The 20367-nt window shown below is 39.0% G+C and overlaps 1 protein-coding gene across 12 annotated transcripts in view; it reads right to left on the bottom strand.

Moving 5' to 3' along the window:
- FRYL (FRY like transcription coactivator) overlaps nucleotides 1-20367 on the bottom strand; it is a 176821-nt gene that overhangs the window by 120644 nt on the left and 35810 nt on the right. Inside the window, exon 1 of one of the 12 annotated variants that reach the window (XM_052780102.1) lies at nucleotides 10359-10377. The exons of the other annotated variants lie outside the window; for them this stretch is intronic. The gene's annotated coding sequence lies outside the window, so the exon portion shown is untranslated. Of the gene's footprint in view, nucleotides 1-10358; nucleotides 10378-20367 lie in introns of those variants that run through there. 12 annotated transcript variants of the gene reach the window in all.

The raw sequence follows: 20367 nt of genomic DNA, 5'->3' as shown, positions 1-20367 counted from the left end.
TGACACCGGGAAGGAGACCAAATGCAAACCAGGAAACAGTAACGAGCTCTGGGCTCTGCTGAATTACACTCTCAGCCAGTGACCTAGAAACTTGAGTTTCACATCCAGAGCTCATTGCTCATCTTTTTCCCCGATGATGTGGTATTTAAGTTTGTATGGTGACGTATTGACAACACCCTAAAACACCACGCTGTTTTAATCATGCAATAAAAGCCTACTTCCCTTCTGAGCTGACTATAAGTTTGTTAGACCCACAGAAGAACGAGATTACAGTTTTCTTCCTCTGCAGACAGAGAACAGGAGGCAGTTTGACCAGCAACACACTGCTTCTCCACAGCCACAGCTCAATGGGAGGAGCAGCCTTTAATCTCCAGAAATATGTTATCAATAATACCCTGCTGAAGCAGCTGCACTTGGCAAGAAGAACAGGACAGGAAAACAGAGGAAACTCAAGAGAAATCTATCGGGTTTTTTTCCTAACTGTAGATGCTGATGAAAATTTGTCACCCTTCACGAGGCTCTGCCACCTCAATGGAGTCACAATGCAGACCACACATGAGCAAACATCTTCAAGTTAACAAGACAAACCAATACATCTAAAGGTTAGAAACATCCTGTCCCCCTCTCACAAGACTTTTTTTAGGTAAGACACATGCTAAGCACACATACATTAGTGCCATTAACTCAGAAGGTTAACTCAGGCCTAGCCTACAGCTTCTGGGCAGTACTCCCAGTCAGCAGGAATCAGGGACTGAGGGTCCTGAGAATTATTATCCTGCAGAAAAAATCCTGTCAAGACAGCACAGCTGGTCTTTTGCACCTCCATGGGTCTCTGTCACCTCTCCCAGTCCCCAAATAGGTACAGCTATCCAATACTCACGATCACTTTTTGGCAGTCAGTCTTTGTAACCTTACTCTTAAAACTGCACATATAAAATGAAACCAAGTAATTCTCAAGGACGTGACACCTTTTTTCTCAGCACTATTAATGTAAATGGTCTTAGCAGAAGTAAGGAAGTACAGAAGAGATACAAAAGCTTGAGAAAGACCTAAAAAAAGTGCAAGAGTATTTCTAATAAACCAGTATCTAAACTAAAATTAACTGAGGAATCAGTACTTCCTCACTTCAGGTCTTCAGATTCTGAAGCAGTGCATACTATTTTTTTTATTCTGAAAACTTGCATCTCCAGAAAGACACCAGTTAGGCACAGCGAGATTCAATTTAGTGAGGTTGAACTTCAGCTCAATACGCTTCAAAAAGTTTTCATGCTCAGTGGCGGCATAATTCACGTCCTTCACCGCATTTTTGATAGTGAAATCCTACAGACTTGCTTCCAAAAATACAGAACCAATGTCTGTGCCCTCCCTAGGGCCCTCCCAGGCCCTGTCCTGCCATTCTCTCCCCTACTCAATTACACAGTTACGTTCTTGTTTCCCCTGTCCTCTCCAAGATGAGCACTGTAGTTTTCCAGTTACACTATCCCCTTCAGGGATAATGCAGCCATAAAAGACAGGCACAAATTATAAATTAAAAGTAAATAAATAAGTAAAAAATATTCAGACAATCCTTTCAACAATACTACAGTGACAGATGCTAAGAAAACTTTTAACAGTTTCCTTTCACTTTCCTTTTGGTCACCTTTCACCATATTTGTGAAACCTGGTTTTGCTCATATTGTTTTGCTTAATATAATTCTTTCAGAATTAGTGATACACTTTTACTTTCTTTCCTGTGGAGGAATAATTATAGCTTGAAGTACCCTTTCAGGGGTTTTTAAAGTATTATTTAAGATTGAAAAAAAAAAAAAGAGAAAAGGACTCCAAAATCTCTCTCATCCATGCACTTCTGCTAGGAAATTTCTAGGTTTCGGATTCCTCCTTCCTCTTTTCCTATCCTGTTAATTTCTGAAGAGAGAAAGGTTCAAAGATAAGAATACCCCTACAAGCAGAACAATGCGAGACTCCACCTTTAATATGCCCTGATCAGTCTATCATGCGTTTCTGGCCACAGTGTCTTCAAACAGCTATCAAAAAAATTTTGAACTTCTCAGCCATACCTCAGTACATCTGGGTTAGCTTCCTTCTTTCTTTGCTTTGCTGTCATAAAAACAAAGTGCCAGTTGCCAGCCTCTCTTTTTTTCCAGGACAAGACCTCATTTGTAGCTGAAAGAACAGTAAAAATCTGGTGATATTTGGCCCAACTGCTATGTCCTGCTGACAGCTGGCACAAACAAGATGTTAAGAGAGAAAAAGCAGGCAGGTTTCCACTGAGATGTCAGACACTCAGTTTTCTAAGCCTAACATTGGCTGCATTAAGAGCCACTGAATTGTTACTGACCAGTGACCCTGGTGCACCGGCACCCTCACAAACATCACAGCTCCTAACCTGAAGATCTTAAGTTCTAGTTCAGTAGTGTGAACAAAGGAAGCAACCAGGGATGATGAATAAAAGAAGCAAAAGGAAGAAAATCAACAATTCCTAAAGCTACTTACGCTGCTTTGATAGTACTGTGAATATAAGACTTCTTTCCAATACCCATTAATTAATTAGCATTGATTTGCAAGGGTTTAAGGCATTCATACATCTTTCTAGACCAGCATTCTGGTCTGTAGCAATTGTCTACAAAGGAAACTTCAAAAAGTAAAGTTGAAAATATCCCCAAATCACATGCCAGCTGTGCCCAACGGGCAGAACCAGAGGAGTCATTTATACTTCCCATGCTGTGCTTTCCTAAGATATCTTTGAGAAATTAATTACTTCTAGAACTTGAACTATTTCTGGAGCAAGAAATCTATAAATATTAATGTTTTAAATGAAAATTTTTATTTTAGAAGCTTGAAACTATTGGGTTTTTAAACTCTTAGCGGCCTATTTCTGATGCTATGTAAATTGGAAGAAAAGTACTCTTTCTCCCCTTTAGATTTTCAAATTGTTGATTCTTAAAAGAAGGATGAGAAAAGGTAAAGAATGAGGGAAAATTTTTAAACTCCTGTTGTTTTCTACTACTACTATGAAAGCATTATATATTCATTAGTAGCATTTATTCTGAACTGAGTAAAATCTGTCCTACTCATACTGCTTTTCTTGTTTGTTCTAACTATACCTACTTAGGGCATCAAGTCTAAAACCTGATGAAAACAAATAAAGAGTCATAAAACATGTAATTTTGTAACTGTATTTAAACATTTTCCACCTCTAGCTTTTTGGCCATCACCATTTTTTAAATACTTCTTGACCAGTCCATAAAAAACCCTGGATTTGTCTAATGAGAGTTATAAATGCAAAGTCAATGATACAAAGTTTATTTCTTTCTATACCTTAATTTTTCAATAATTAATACTCTAATATTAAAAGTAATTAAAACAAAGCAATTCTATGCCTTAACATTTTATTTTCTTCTGTTATTGCAGCTCGGCAGCCTACTATACAAATCATATTTCAGTAAACTCCCCTGAAATTTCTCCCAGAAAGTAGTTTTTACCAGACCTACTAACATAAACCTTTGCTTGCGACATTCACACAGGCAACTGGGAACGTCAGAGTTCAAGCATTTAATTCATATTTACAGTAACATGTCCCAGTGTGTTTTAGGTTCCAACTGCCCCTTTTGACTTAGAATGGCCTTTTCCTCCTTAAGTTTAAATTCACCCTTTATTTTGCACTGTACCTAACAGAATTTAAAAGCTCCCTTTGACTAGCGTTATTACTCTTCGTAGAGGAATGAGGAAGAATATTTCTTTCCACATGGGGGGAAAACCTGTAACTACATGCAAACAGGATATAATATAGCAAACAACAGTTTTGCTCCACAGAGTGTTCTAAAGTTGGCAGTCACCTTTCTAAATAAATAAATACTGTTTTGTCAGTGATCTCTTAAATGCTATTAAATCTCTAGTGTCTGAACCTTTCCCCTTCAAATACAAAAGCACCAGAGCTAGAGTTTAGAAAAAAAAGAAGTCAGCAGAAATGGGGTATTTGATATGGGTTGTTGCAATTGGTTTATCTGGAGCTTTCCTGAAGTCCATGCAGAGCATGCAGTTTATTCTAGCAACAGTAGCTGACAGAGTAGTTTGCACGTGGGACGCTTTCTCCTTTCAATAGCATTCTCTTCTGCAATTTGAATCATTACAGAATCTAGTTATGGGTTTAGCAAAAGTATATTGCTTTAATAGAAAGAATGCCCCAGAGGAAAGCTTATTCTAGCATATCTACGCCTGATGAAAATAAATTATGTATATCCCAACACATAATGTACTTAATGCAACGCAGAAATCTTATTTAAAAATTAATATGAAGAACTTCACACATAACAATCTTATAAAAAAAAAGAAAAATCACAGTTCAAGATTTTCCATGTTGATGCACAGGAAAGTCCAAAGTAAGGCCCAAAACTTTATATAACCGTATCTACTTATGATTGCTAAAAATCTGGTTACATACACTTCCCTAATGAGCATCCATGCCCTTACACCCAATCTACACAAAAAGTGTTATAATATAGACTGTAGGCAAAGATAAGGCAGGGAAAAAGTATACATGTAGGTATGAATGTTTAGCAACAGTGAAAGCTAGACCAACCCAAAAATACCGAAAAAATAATCACAGAGCTTCAGTCATGCAGAAGAAAAATGAGCAAATATAAAGAAGGCTTGTACACAATACACGTGAGAGCAAGGCTCAATGATCCAGCTGAGCTGAGACACCCATACACATCCACCAAGAGGCAGTCAGCCTCTCACTGCTAGGCAGGTAGTCCTGACCCTTCTTTCACACCAGCCATCATGTCCACCCTCCTTGCCTTGAGATGATTCAGTTGGATAACCAAAAAAAACCTCTCCACCTTCCCAAGAAAATTTCTGCTGATGTAATGACCCAAAACAGCTCACTAAAAGGATGAGACAAGTACCACAGTTGGCAGGTGAAAAGGTGACAAGGCTGCACTGCAGGGGGCAAAGCCTCGGCAAAAGTGATGTGATGAGCTCAGCCATCTTATAAAACTTCCCTCATCTTCATCCTGCCCACTTGACCCACATCTAATGGAGTGGGAATGAGAAAGTTTGACAACTTCAGAACTTTCACTTATATATATACTGGGTATTCTTCAGCTTCAGGGTGGTACATTGGTTTGCCTAGTTTGGATGATCTACTTATAGCCCAGTTGTCTCCTTCCAGCCTACATCCATTTATAGACCTTGTTATTTCAGCCCTACCCTGAAGGAAAAGAAAAAATAACAAAGCTATCTTCTCTTTACATAGCAGATTATACTACACAGAATGTTACTGGCCTTTCATTTAATTGAATGTATGCCAACACACCATGTATCAGGAAATGCAGTGACTCATGACCTTATATGCTCCAAGACGTACTGCACAAGTGGCCATCATTAAAGACCACCTAAGTTCATAAATAGGGCCAAATATGGAGGTTACACTCCATAATCCCTTAAAAAAATTTTTTTGACACATTCACATTTTATTGGGTGATTAACTACTGACAAAAACTTGCTTTTCCCACGACAACTGACAGGCTGTGGAGAAGCCATCATAAGCACTACATCCCTTCTACAGCAAACAAACATGCTGCTTCGGCAGGACAGGGATCTCTAAGTACATTTACTGTCACAAGGTACACAAATACATTAAAAAAAAAAAGGGGGGGTGGGGGTGGAATTTAGTAGCTTTTTCAAAACTTAACACAAATTTAGATTTTACTTTCATTTTTAAATTTCACTTTTCAGTATGTCAAAATGATTTTGGAAGATATAATCATGAGGAAAAATGGGTACATTCCCTGGAGAGAGTCTGTGGAGTTTCAGTATACAAGATGACTACTAACTGTCATGATTTTTTGAAGTAAAGGTTACAATTAACAAAAAGTTTCCTACAAAAACACTGAACACATTATTATTTGGGATATTTAATGCTGGAGAAATAAAGTTAACACCCTACTTAATATTGTGCTTATTTAATTACTATTATTGCTTTAAAAGGCACCAAAAATAGTATCTCATTAAAATAAGATTTCTCTTGATTGTGAAGTAACACTGATTTTGCCACTGGAATATACACTTGCCATTAAAAGATGTCTGAAAGTTCTCTAGAGCACTGTACTGCCACTGATAACTGGTACCCCAAAGGACAGTTTGAAGGAAAAGCAATCGCATAACATCTCAGACCAATTTTTTCCGCAGGTTTTATATTTCTTTGCAGTTTAACAGTTGCTGGGAAAACAAGTTGAAATGTATCATACAATAATGATTCCCAAAGTATTAACAAATTCTACTTTTATCGCTTTTAAAAAGTATAATCCACTAGCAAACTGCAAAAGAAGGAGCAAATCTGTCCTTTTGCTAAAGCCATGCACACGTCCGCATACACTCCACCTCACCCCATCTCCTCCCAAAGAACAAGACTGGCAACAAAACATTTGTTCCACAAGCCTTCATACGGTCCTTTTTCATACACGTTCCTATCATGGTACTGTAAGGTGATCTCACCTTTCTTATTTAAATTACAGTTTCATTGCTGTCATCAAATGATAAGCCACAGGATAAAAATGAACTCATTACATCTACTTTGTTAAATACTGTATTATCAGAGCAGAACCTCTCTTGAGAGCCAAGAGTTCATTTTTGGTTGGTAAAGGAGGAAATAATCTTCAGTCAAGCTAATCCTATGGGAAGGTAAGCAATTCTTCAACTCCAAGTGCTTTTTTCATTCACATAAAGAATGATTCAGAAGTATCTGCCAGGCAACTCCCCAGTTTTCACATGCTTGTCAGCACCTGGCAGCCATAGCCCCAATAATTCACTTCCTTTTAAAGTTGCTCCATTTCTTTCAGATTTTATAACACGTTTTCAAAAATGACTGCTGTACAGGCCAATACAGCTCGCCTTCCTGCCATGACTTTGTTCCGACGCTCACAAGTCCAAGTAACTTTGAAAATCACTGTCACAAACCCTTACCAAAAAGAGGTCGAGGGCAGCGACCTTGATGTAGCTTTGGCAGGTGCGACATTAAGAGCAGCCCTGTTCTCTTAACCAGTATGAGTTCTTGAAATATACGTATGACTTCTGAATCAAGCTGAGCAAGACGATACGAAAATCTCATAAACCACCTCCAACAGTGATTTACCAGAAGGAGGTAGGGACGGAGTTCAAGGACAGAGAAGCATGCACAGGACAGGTGTACCCTTCTGTTCACCAGACAGACACACCACAACTGCAGCACAGCAACAGAAAGCTGTGTATTTGTTATTAGAAAGGCAATAGATACATCTTTTGTTCTTTTTCATTATCCAGAAATAATTCTTTATTTCTGAACCAGACAAGATTATTAATACACCAAGTATTAGAGAAACAGAGGAGCTTTTAAGAAAGCAGTAATGGGTCGTACTCATGTTTACTGGAAAGCAGTTGTTCCTGTCGAGACTGTAAGCCTGAGAAATACATGCATAGTTTTCATTAAAACATACGTCGTATCTTACAGAAAGGTATTCATTACATAATGCTTTCCATTGTAAGCAGCACCACATTTGGTTTTTGAACCCATAGATTGCATTACTAAAAGTAATTCTCATGGCATCCAGACCTCCTTAAGCAAACAAAGGTTTTTGTGGACAAAATATGACAGCTTTCTTACACCTATCTACAGAAATAACATCCAAAATGAGTATTTTTGCTACAAAACCAGAAACCTCAGAAGAATGGTTAAACAGACCACATATTCAAACTGCAATGGACTAAACAACAGAATCCATAACTTTAAGAACATTAAGTTACATTATCACAGTTAAGATTCCTTAAATACTGTGCAGCCAAGCAACCTCAGGACAAGCCATTGTAAAGCCTCCATTACATCCACAACTTCAGTAAGCAAATAATTCTTAAGCGGGAACATCCTCACTTCACTGTTGGATTAAAAGAACATTCCTGACTCCATTTAAAAAGAAGTAATGCCTAAAGTTGTTGGCACAGAGACAGCATTCTGAAACTAGGCCATATGAATGTCACTTCATTGTTGTTACTGAAAGGAAAAAGATCAACTACGATAAAACCTTAGCCAGCACTGCAACAACATTATGCCAGCTAAGCAAGCCCTTAACCAGACCCATAGAGCTTTGCTGCCCTGCTGTTACATACTTAAACACTCTCTACAGATGCTTATTTTTATGTACATAGAAATGCATGCAAGCATACCCACTCCTCTTCTGATGCTCTTTAGTATACAAAATTCTGAAGTTATCATATAAACCATAAAAAGTAGCATTGGCGTATGGAAATTTTATGAAAACACAGGAAAAACCTTTCTCAGGTAATGTCTTAGCATATGCATGTTTATTGAATTTCCAAACACATACTCAACATAAATACTGCGTAATTCCTTGTTCTGCACATACTGCATCACTTGACTGGAAAACATTTTAGGAGAAAAGCGACTGGCTTGCCCGCTTCGGCTCAATTCACTAAGCTATCCATGTGAATCACGACACTTAAACCCAGCACAGGCTGCATAGAGAGGTCTGCTCCTGGCCGGTCTGCACCGTGGAAAGCCATCAGAATGCAACTCTCACACACTTACAGAGCAGACATGCAGCTATGCTGTAATCATGGCAATTTTCACAAACGGAGTGACAATCATGGAAAAAAGTGAAATAAATCCCAGCTATCTTATCAGCGTGCACAGAAAATTAGTTTGTTCGTAGACGATCCAAGTACCACTTGCTGACGAAAGAGTCAGGAAGATCTCCCTCCATTGTGCTTACATAACAGAGGACATAAAGGAGAAAACATAGCATCATATATAACCTCTTCTCAGATACCTTTTTTTATTATTATTACTCTCTATCTTATTACAGCTGACAATCATCTAGTCTAGATTCTGCAATTCATCTCCTTATCTATACAGCAATTATTTATCTAGATGTAGATTGAATTTATTGTAACTAAATGTACTGTATGGTTTACTTTAGTTCGGAAACAATATACATTAATAAAATCAACTTTAAAGATTTTTAACCGTTTTCATGAGACACTTTCAACTTCTACTATAAAACATTAGAAAAACCCTTCTGGTTATCTTTATTTCAGCAAGAACAATAATAACTACCAAGTACTATTACAAGGTATAATTTGGAACAGATACAGTTAATCTGCAAGGCACAAACTAAACAAAGTGAAAAGCAAAACCTATAACGATGCCTATTTTGAAATATTCATTGCTTTAACTTGGAAGTCGTAAGTCTAGAAGTTATTAGTCCAAAACATGAATTACAGCAGTTACTGCAAAAAGCAAATCTCACATCTGAATAAGCTATTAGGACAAACTAAATATCTGCATACTCTCCTAGCACTGATTAATACACTGTACAATAAATAACTTGCTACTAATTCCTTCAAACAAGACAGACAAGTGAAATAAACAATGCTGTATTTGGGCAAAAATCCCAATGGAGACATTTTGATGAAGTGTTTGGTAAGTGGAAACTGTGCATCCCAATACACCTCAAACAGCAATTAATGAAACATAACTTAAAGCTGAGGTTCCCGATACCTCCTGCTTCCGACTTTTTAGATTTTTACAAATACGAGAAACTTGAGATGTGTGAAATACTTAGCTGACGTACAATTACGTCATCTTTAGCATCTCCTAGCATCCTGTCATTAAGCTGCTGCGCTTATGGTAGCAGAGCCTGCCACAAGGCAGCAAGGCAGCTCCCGGGCTTGAGACCCTGCATTGAAGCATGTGTGAAGGGGTGATCTGAGGACAGGCTGGCTGTCTTCACAAAGAACAGCATCCTTGCCTTCGGTGGTTCAATTAAGACAAGAAATCCTCGCAGAAACTCTAGATCCGGGCCATTTAGAACATCAAAGTGGGAGCTTTTTGCAGGTATAATAACGGGTTTGAGGTACAAAAATAATACCCCCTGTAAAACACTCAGTCCAAAGACGATTGTTTTGCTTCAAAGGAGCATTTGGAGCTTGGCAGAACTTAGCCACAGTGTCAGCATTTGATAACTCCGCAGAGACGAGCACCTACTTGTCACCTCTCCTGGACAGCAAAGGGTGCAAACAACTTTATCACACTGAAACAACTGCAGCCTAAGAAAATTAAAATAGATATGTATATACAATCTTACATGACAACTAGGAAGCAGCGCACTTTGCTCACCTCTCACACCGGCTATGCCAAGTTGCGCCAGCACACAGGACCGCTAAGAACCTGTTTTTGAAGTGTAATTTTACACACCAGCATGCAAAAAAACCCGACCCAAACCAAACCAACCCAACAAAAAAAAACAAACCCCAAACCCCATCCGCTATGACGCTGTAGCTCTCGGTGCCAGCGACATACTTACTGCTGCTGCTGCTCCAGGATTTCAGCAGAGACTTTATGTTAATTTCGAAGAAGAGGGAATCCTGCAGGCTGAGCATGGTGCCGGGGGCGGGAGCGGGGCGCCGGCCGGCTGCGGGGCGGCAGCGGCAGCACCAGCACGAGGAGCCTGCCGGCGCCGGCGCCCGCGCCGCTGCCGCGCGGCCTCCCGGTGACGCAGGGCCCGGGGGGGGCGCACGCTGAAGGCGGAGACGGGCGGCGGCGGGGGCGGAGCCGGCGGCTCCTCACGGGACCCCCTCCTCGCCCGCCAGGCCCCGCCTACAGCCACGCCCCGCCGCCGCCGCAGGGGACCGGCGGGTCCCGCCGCGCGCCCCCCCCCCCCCCAGCGCTCCGCCGGGGGCAACGCCTCTTCCCGCCTGTCAGGGTGTGGCGGGTCCCGCCGCGCTCAGCAAAGAGGCGGGCTCTGCTGCGTGTTCCCCAACTCCTCCCGAGGGACGCTACCAGATGACACCGGCCGACCGACCGACCGACAGACACACACACACCCCCCCGGCAGCCGAACTACACAACTGCTTACAACTAAACCCGAAAAGGACTGCAAAAGGCTGCCTGCGCTTCACCGAGTTTTAAATAAACTTCCAGCCGATCTGCTAAAAGTCTAGCGAATTAAATAAACCGCCCGGCAGCCCTCCGCACGGCGCCAAAAGCACGACAAGCTTTCTACACCGAGAGAGCAGCAACATAAAAGGAAAAAAAAAAAATCCGAACGTCGGAAGCAGGCGCACGGCGGCAGGCAGGAAGGAAGGTCATAAGCAGTATTCCCAGGGTGGACGCCGACAAAAGAACTACGGGCAATTCAGCTTTGACACCTACAGCTATTAGCAGTTTGGGTTTTTTTTTTTTCTTCCTATCTTTTAAAGGACTTGTCAAAATTGTGTTGTTATTTCTGATGGTTTACTTCGTCCAGTATCATCTCACAGGCCACGATGAAAAGTATCTTAGCTGTGAAGTTTCAGGATTCCTAGGGATGCAATCCAACACCGCCTTTCGATAGGGCTCAGGATTTACCACCATTCTTTCGGGAGAAAGCAAGACACCCCATCAACAGCCTATGCCCATTTTCAGCACAGGGTAAAGCACTATCAGCTTTATCACACTATCAGCTGCAAACAAAACGTGGTGGCCCTCTGTCAGCTTGAGGCATTGTTATCTTTACACAGGTCAAAAACACATCTGAAAGCGCCTCAAGATTGTGATGGACGAATCTAAAAGTAGTTGAAAATTTCAGAAAGATTTCTGCATACTGACAGGAAGAAGTGATACAGAGAAAATAATGCTTGTTTCCATAACTGCCACCAAACTATACACATAACACTACCCTTGGGTCAAATACAGAAAATTGAAAGAACTGGACACTGACACTACTGTGACACTGGCTGCTAACAGTAGTTTAATTAGGTCTATTTAAACTGCAACTTGACCCACACCATACATATTAACAAAAAAATTAATCATAGGGGTCCAAGGTATGCTGATTAAATCTGCTTTAAGTTAATTTTTAAAAAGCCTATATAGTTTCTGAACTGCCCCCCACCCTGTACCAAGAGTACACCAGCCATGAGGAAGAAATCATACCTGTGCCCTCAGATAAATTAGAATTATCTAAAGTTGTTGAAAAGATTTAAGAATGATGTACATCAAATACTTTCAAGGTTTGTTTTTTGTGGTTTTGGTTTGTTGGGGGTTTTGTTTGTTTGTTTTTCAAATCTACACAGACACCCCTCCCCAAAAAGACAAAATAATTATCACCAATGGGGAGGTAACATAGACCAGTCTATGTCCAGCTAAACAGTTCTAAATGACAGGTCTAACACACCAGTGGAAGGACAGTGGAGAAAGAGCGAGTGAAGCGTGTCACTGCACTAGCCTGTTCAACCATCCAGACAGCTGCTGTCTGACAACCGTTCAGGAGATGAATAGTTTTATTAAAAGAGACTGGTGTGATCAATCAGTTTTCATAGATTAAAAATAATCCAAATTTCCCCATGCAAAAAAATATTTTTTCTATAATCAGGTATGAAGTTGCTACCTATATCTGGATAGTCCTTTATGTTTCTGCCCAGATCAGGTACAGAATGTGCATCCACACAGAGTACCTCTTTGGGACACTGCATCAAACTTTCTTTTCATAACCCTGTTTCAGGTAATACTGCTTATGTCGTACCTCCCATTACCTCACACTCCTTTTTCATCACTTTTTATGAATACACGCAGAGTTATACTTCAAACATTCCTTTTTCCTCTTACTAAATAAGATACAACTTTTGTTATGAGTAGGATACAAAGGTCAGATTTTGGAACCGGCTGATGAATTTCACCACTAATTTGAAAGACTGTATTAATTACGGTTGGTCTCTGACTGCCTTTAACACTGGGCTACAGAGAGTTCTTCAAAGGAATCCTTGTTAACAGGATGCATTCCAAAATCATGAGCCAACTCTCCCAGCACCTCAAAAATAATGACTTTTTAAAATACACTTTGGATTCTTTGTAGTTAACCCGCCCCCCTGCTTTTATTCTTTAAGTTATTAGCACCAGAAACTTATTAAAAAACAATAATCCCAGAAACCCCAGGAGATACACTAAAACAACCCCACAGAAATACTAATCATAATGTTCTACCTTCTGGAGTCCTGTTAAGACAACTTTCAACAAACAGAAGAGCTGCCAGTATTTCTGTAAAGCAGTGTTTCAAAAGTTAATGAATGTTAGGAAATCTTTTTTAAAATTTGCATTTATTTATGACATTGATGTGTTTGGTCAAGCAAGTTACACAGCTTTCCACCATGGCATCTGAGATTTTGTTGCACTATTATTTATTCATAATATCAACTACTGATCACTGTCGATAGGGCTTCCTCAAGGATACTAGCAATTAATTTTAAATGCAGTTAGCTCAGTAGAAAATATTAGCCCATTAAGAACTTCCAGGATGTTAAGAATATTTTGAGAACTGTATGTACCAAGAGTATAAGCTTTTCCTTCTGAAGATTTCAGAAGAAGTATTGAAGACTAGGAATATTTAATATTAGAAACAAAAATATTTTGAAAAAAATCCTCTTTTAATACTACATGAATATAAATAATACGTATGTTTTCTTACATACATGCACAGACATAGGAATTTTGATTCAATGGACACCATTAATTTACAAGATTTAAGAATGGCATATTCCAAATACTTTTACTGCCCCCCCTCCCAAAAGAGAAAACAAATACAAGTCCACTTAACAAGAGGAGTAAAGTATCTGTCAGTATCTTAGCATTATCATATAAGCATCAAGTGTCGTAAGCATTATCTTATTACACAACTGTGCACAAACCTTCTAACATTTCTTCTTCCTCACAACCCAATTTACATGCTTTTATAATAAAAGATGCACAGATGACAAATACGCAATTTTGGACTTCTTGGGTTTTGTGTTGCCTTTGAGTTAAGTTAATGAAATAACCTACCAGATACTAGAATAAACAGAAGATTTCAAGATAAACCACAAGTTTAAAATGTAACCTTTTATTTTTAATCAAAACAAGAATAGTAGAAAAGGAAAGAAAAAACATGGATTACAAGCCTCTGAGCCTTGCCAAGCACAGATAAGGCTAATTCACTGAGAAGAGCCCAGTAAAACTCATCATGTAGAGTTACAAGACATCATCATCATGTATTTCTAAAACTGTGTAAGAAAGTGTCATTTACAGCATGGATTCTTTTCCAGTTCCTGATTTTCAGACAGAAAAATGAAACAGACTTCTGGAAAGTATACTGTGTTTAAAATTGAGAGCAACAAGTATGTCCACTATAAAGGAATCTAAAAATACCTATCACTTTGGAGTGATATGGGAAGTCTTCCATAATATTATTATTTGACTACCCAGAGAAAAGACAGAAAAGAAAGCACTTGCATTTAACTATAAGCCAATAGGTTTGATCTGGAGCTGGTTTATGTAAGAAAAACAATCCAAAAAGAAATTCAAACTGAGGATTTGTGCATACTTACATTAGTATGCTGGACATTACAGAATTCCAATAAATACATAGTTTATATACTGATCCCAATATCTGCATACCTTTTGATTCTGGACCAGTTATAAATTTCACTATTAAAGGGAACAGACTACTATAAAGTCTATGTTTTTGGTACTTTCTCAAGAGTCACGGTGAGGCATGTGTGAATGAACACACTGGTATCAGTAAGCTCTTAAAAGAACATGACAAGCATAGGACTGTAGGTGTAGTAAAGCAGAAGCGCTCAATCTGCAAACGCAAGCTGTTTGCACTCTACTAAAATGATTAATGCAAGTGTCCAGTCTGCACCACGCTTTTTGCTCAGATACGAAAACCTTTTAGTAAAGAGGATGGCTAAAAGCAAATTGCTTGAGCCACTTCAGCGACCTAAGTCTGCAGACTTCAGGCTGCAAATAGACCTATACATTATATGATTCACACACAGTAAGCCCAGCTGCTCTGGGAAGTATTAGACTGTCCATTCATGGTACTGTTCATTCATAGCACACTTGACCTATACAAGCGAAGTCAATTCAGCACTTCAGGAACACATACCTTGTAGATGTAATATTCAGTACATGTACAGTAAGCCCAGTCACACAACAGGGAAGATTTGCCCCAGGTGTTATAAGTAGCTACAGGACCCAAGCAATACAAAAGACCAGACATTATCGTGCTGTAGATAGTACAGGTAACAGACGTTTCCTTTTCTTTATTTGTAGAATTTAGAATTTAATAAAATCATTTCTAAAAGGATCACTGTACTTGCTAGGATCAATACATTTACTACAAATGTGTATGCAAAGACTGTTTGTACAGCTTTTCTTTAATTAAAGTAGCATCATGCCATTTTCTTGGAGCTGCCCAGAAACATCGCTAGCAACTGTTTTGAACAATGTATATAATGTAAGTGCAATGCATAACAACTGCTGGTTTTATAACTGCCAGAGCTCTGGCCTGTGGCAAAGACCAAAAAAAAAAATTTAATATGGTTCACACGATGTTGTTTCAGCTTCACCTCTACAGGCTGAAAAGGTAGGGGGATTTTCATGATTGCTGAATAAGCTATCTTAAAAGAGCAATATTTGTCATTTAAAAGCAAACCTTAAAAAGTTAAAGAAATAACATTTTATGTGTCATTAATTTATGTTTCACAGGGAACATTACAGGTTTTTAGCCCCATTTCCTTTGGGTTTTTGGGTTTTTTTCCATTTGAAGTGTTATTCCCCAGTTCTACAATTGTTTTATTTCTCTAGGAATATATTCATATCATACTACCTCCCTCCGCCAACCCCCAATGTAGTTCTTGCTCTTTTCTACTGGGATGGCTGAGGTAACAGAATTATGATTTGTCTACTTATCCCTCTATGAAATAATTTGCATTAATCATTCCAGCATAAATATTCGATTTTAAAACCACACCTACAGGCATTCTTTTAAGTTATGTAAAAAACATGCAGTCACTGTTGCTTCCAAAAGTTTATTTGAGGTTCTCAGTCCTACTACATTCATATTTGGAATTATATGGACTGACAGGAAATGCATTCAGGCAAAGAACTACAAATAATAATTCCCATTTAAAGTAAATTATGAGTTTTCCAACTAGTTCTGAAAGTACACTGAAGATGCACATGTTCTTGCAGAACATAGTCTTTGAGTAAGATCAAAGAGGATACTGTTAATATTTAACTTTTCAGTAAGTTCACATTATCTTGATGGACTAGTAATCCTACCTTTAAAAAAAAAAAGAAAGAAAAAAACCACAAAACCTAAACAAAACCCACCAAAAAAATCCCCCATGACTTTAAAGAAAGAATAATTAAATCCTGAAAAATCAAACAGCTTTCAAGGTATTTTAACAAAGACCTTACCAAGTTTGTAAGGATTTAGACTAAAGAGATTTCAATCTGGCCCTTCCTGAAAATCTAGCTTTCCAGATCAGCAGTTACAAGGAAACAAATTACAAAGATTATAAGGAAACAAATCAGTAATAAAAAAGGTGAAACATTTCAAACAACGCAGCAGGCAGTTCTGAGATGATGTTTAACCAACCTCTCTCCAAGAGGAAATGAGACAGGTAAAGCAATACACGAGCTGTTACTGTATCTCATGAGCCTGACAAATCCCAGTTTCCCAATTTTCACAGGCATCCCTGTAGTTAAAATTCTAGAGAACTCAGTGATTTACTCCCTCTCAGATGCTCAATTTCAACCTTCCACGACTGCAAATAAACCTTAAAGGTCTAAAGCCCAGTTAGTACGGTTCTGTCTCTGTCAGACAACCTGAAATAACTGACTTAAGATCTGATTTGCCCAATTCTGTACCATGTTGGCCTCCTTACTATGCTTCAGCATTAATGTAGCAACGTACTGGTTTTGGGGAACCAGTACTCCAGTTTTCACCAACCTTTTAAATGGAACCTGGAAACAGTTACAGAGCTACACAGAAAATCCGTGCTTAGTCGCTGGGCGTTTAAATGGATAGAGTAGGGAAAGGCTTAACTCTGTTACCCTACAAGGCCTTAAGACAACTGCTACAAATCAGTTATGTTTCTATTTTTGTTGCTCCTCCCAAGCTGCTGGATGTCTATGCCACTTTTACAGAAAACATCATATTTGCATTATGTGAGGATCAGCTACTCTATCCCTATAGAAAGCATTGGGGGAAAAAAACACCAAGAGTTTAGGATTAATCTGGGAAAACTTTAAAAAAAAAAGTTAAAGTGAATTACCTATGGGAGTAAACTCGGCACAGAAGTCCCAAGTCTGTTAAGCCTTATGAGTGCAATAGTACTTGGGTAGAAAACATTCTCAGATGCAGACTCCCAACCAGACTCACACAGCAGCTGAAGTTACTCACATATTTGCCTTGCCCTGCACCAGGAGATAAATTTCTGCCTTCCTCCCTCTGCCATAAGCAAAGTTGAACATTTGCTCCTGAGCCACTGCCATTGGTAGCCCGCAGCCCATTTCTGTTTATGCATTAAAGCACTTTACAGCCCCGTGTAATGCAGATGTATGTCTGGTTCAGCCACCTCTGCCATGGAGTGCCAATAGTAGGCAGAGGGATGGGGGACTGCACAGTTACAAGTGGGAACTACTCCAAGTGTCTGTGCTAAACCTCCTCACAAGCCCAAGCCTACCAACTTACTCCACTGTAGCTTAAATCCCCACATAGGTAGCAGTTTCACAAGCTCCACGCACACACAGTATAAGGACTTTGAAAGCTGTAGTTACAGGCAGGAGAAGCAAAGCAAGCAGGGGCAAAGCATGGACGGGCAATTTTCTCTCAAGGTTTCAACTCCTGAAACTGCCATTCCTGATGTTTCAGTTACACAGGGTAGGAGCTTAAGGAGCTCTGTCACCCAGTATCATAAATAAAATAATTACATTAACATGGCATTCTTCATAGTTGAACTAAATTGGCATATTCCCTCACTCCAAAGCCAGCAAATGTTTACAGTGCATTTTTTAATGCTTTAGTCACCAGGATTTAAACAATTAAATGCTTTTAATGCTGAATTTTACAGCTTTCCCATCTCTGTGAAACAACAGATATTCTTGTAGGAACCTGAAGCAGAAATACATTAATTGATTTGCAAGTCAGAATTAACGGAATTCACGAGTGCCATTTCTGAACCTTTATCCTCAGCAAGTGCACTGTTACATTGAAGAAAAGCGAGAAAAGAAATAAAAAAATTAGGAAGGGAGAAAACAATAAGTAACAACAAATGCAAAGGCAGTTAAATGCAACAGTTAGATACCAAATACCTAACACACACTAAAACTTTACAACAAGGCAACACTTGTCTGGAAGTTCTGCAAGTAGTCCACAGCACAAAGTTCCTTAAAGTGCCTCAGCTGGTGGACTACAAAATAGTCTCGGCCAGCAGATGCACCTGTGTCAGCACTGGGAGAGACCACCCAGCAGCTACGAAGCTCATCACTTCACCTGCAATGTCACGCACAGCTCTCCATCCACGCACCTGCATCTGGCAGAGCAGATCAAATGGAAAGGGACAGTATCACTCCACTGTAATCTCTACCAGGCAAAGAAAAATGAAGAACTGAAAATGGGTGATAGAAACATGTTCAGATAATCAGGTAAAATGGAGAATATGCTTGGGCTTTTTCTGTTCATGGAACTGGCTGCTCTCTATTTTCAGTCATGTTATTTCTTGATAGAGCACTAGCATACTGTTCATTTCTCTCAGTAATTAGCATGAAGGTGTCAACTTTCCAAACATACAATCTACCTACAAATGTATATGGTATAATTCCATCAACTTCTAGGCAAATTCAACTACTCAGTTCTACACAGTCCTTCCATGAAATAAAGACTTTATGGAAACCCTAACCAAAGAATAAAGAAAAATTACTTTAAAACTAATTCTAGCCAACAGAAGACAACATACTGGAGAAATACAATATTTTTATACAAGTTATAAGCTGCTTTTATGTGTTTTACTTCCTGTTTTTCCTGCTTTCAAGTTAGAAAATATTTTGAAATTAAAAACATTCTTCCTTCAGCCAGTCATCTTCTCAAAGAAGTAACTGAGACAAGGCTCACCCCAGTGGATCTTAAAAGATGCCCAGAGACACCAGACAGTTTGGGGTCAGTGTCTAACACGACTGTGCAACAGCATCCTGATGCTAAAGTATCTTAAGCTCATGTTGCCATACTGGTCTTATCAATGAGCAATGAAAGTCTCCCAAGCAATCAGGGTCCAACACAGATGCTTGTCACTACAGACCTCAATGGTACTAATGAGCTAAAGAATTATTATTATTATTTAGGTAGTATCTCTATATAAAAGGTATTGCACAGATCATAAAGTGAGGGTACACCAAGTCCTGAGCATCCAGAGAGTCTCATGAAAAACTGCTGCAGACAGGAACTTAAGCCCTTTAGAAGGTACCATTGCTAAAGTGATGAGGCCTTCTGAAAGTTTCACCAATCTCTTCAAATCAGTAGTGCATATGGATTTCTCACAAGAAAACCTGTCCTTTATAAAGAAATACAAACACCAAAAACCTTCAAGCACAAGCCAAGAACTCTCTTGTCTGGGAGAGTCTCTGCTTGCAGGGGCCTTTTAGAACTTGGCTGGAGAGCAAGATGCATGTCGAGTAAAACATCCAAGGCCATGAACACTACTTCCCAAATCACAGGTACTCTTCAACAGCACTTACTAATTGAGAAAACACTCCCCACTGAAGAAAGCATTTCTGACATTTCCTGACTTGAAGAGCAACTAAAGGCTTTTCAGTGCTAAGTTAGAGACACAAAGAATGCCATTTACTGAAAATGGAAAGGCTTTCCAAATTAGTCTTTGATTAAGACGAGATAGCTGAAATTATTATCCCTCAGTCTGGATCCACATAATACTTTTTAGAAGGAACACATATGAAGTTAGCACTCACAGGGTAAGAAACATTCTGTTATTGGAGACCTTAAAACAAAAGAAACTGGAAACATGGAAGTCTACAAATCAAGACATAAAACAGCTAACAAGCGCAGCCAATAAACTGTCAACAGCCATCAGAAGTATCATGACTTACTGAAAAATGTCATGTCATATCTGCCTCTTCCATTCACAACTCACATTTTCATTAGAAACAGAAAAAACACCCCTAGAGGAGATTAAGACTAGTTAGATCACCCATAAACTAAAACTTTTTCATTTGAAACACGGACTTTTTTCCTTTTCAACTGAAAAGTGAGGAACTGTTTAACAAAATGTTTGAATTATAATCTTTCTGTTATCTTAAATCTGAATTGCTAATGTCACTAGCATGGCATCTTCACATGCAACTGCTGATTTAATCCTGTTGGTAAATACTATATTGACCTTACAAATACTTTCTTCAGCATTACGGAGGTGTTATTTTGAAGTTTTTAGTCCAGTGATCGATTTTAATGTGTTTTAAGGGATAATAGTTTTTTACTTAAAGGAAAATGGCTCCTTAAA

The sequence above is a fragment of the Harpia harpyja genome, chromosome 2 (assembly GCF_026419915.1).
Source record: "Harpia harpyja isolate bHarHar1 chromosome 2, bHarHar1 primary haplotype, whole genome shotgun sequence".
NCBI lineage: Eukaryota > Metazoa > Chordata > Aves > Accipitriformes > Accipitridae > Harpia > Harpia harpyja.
Note: the sequence above shows the minus strand (reverse complement) of the source record. Positions and strands in the feature narration are given on the sequence as shown.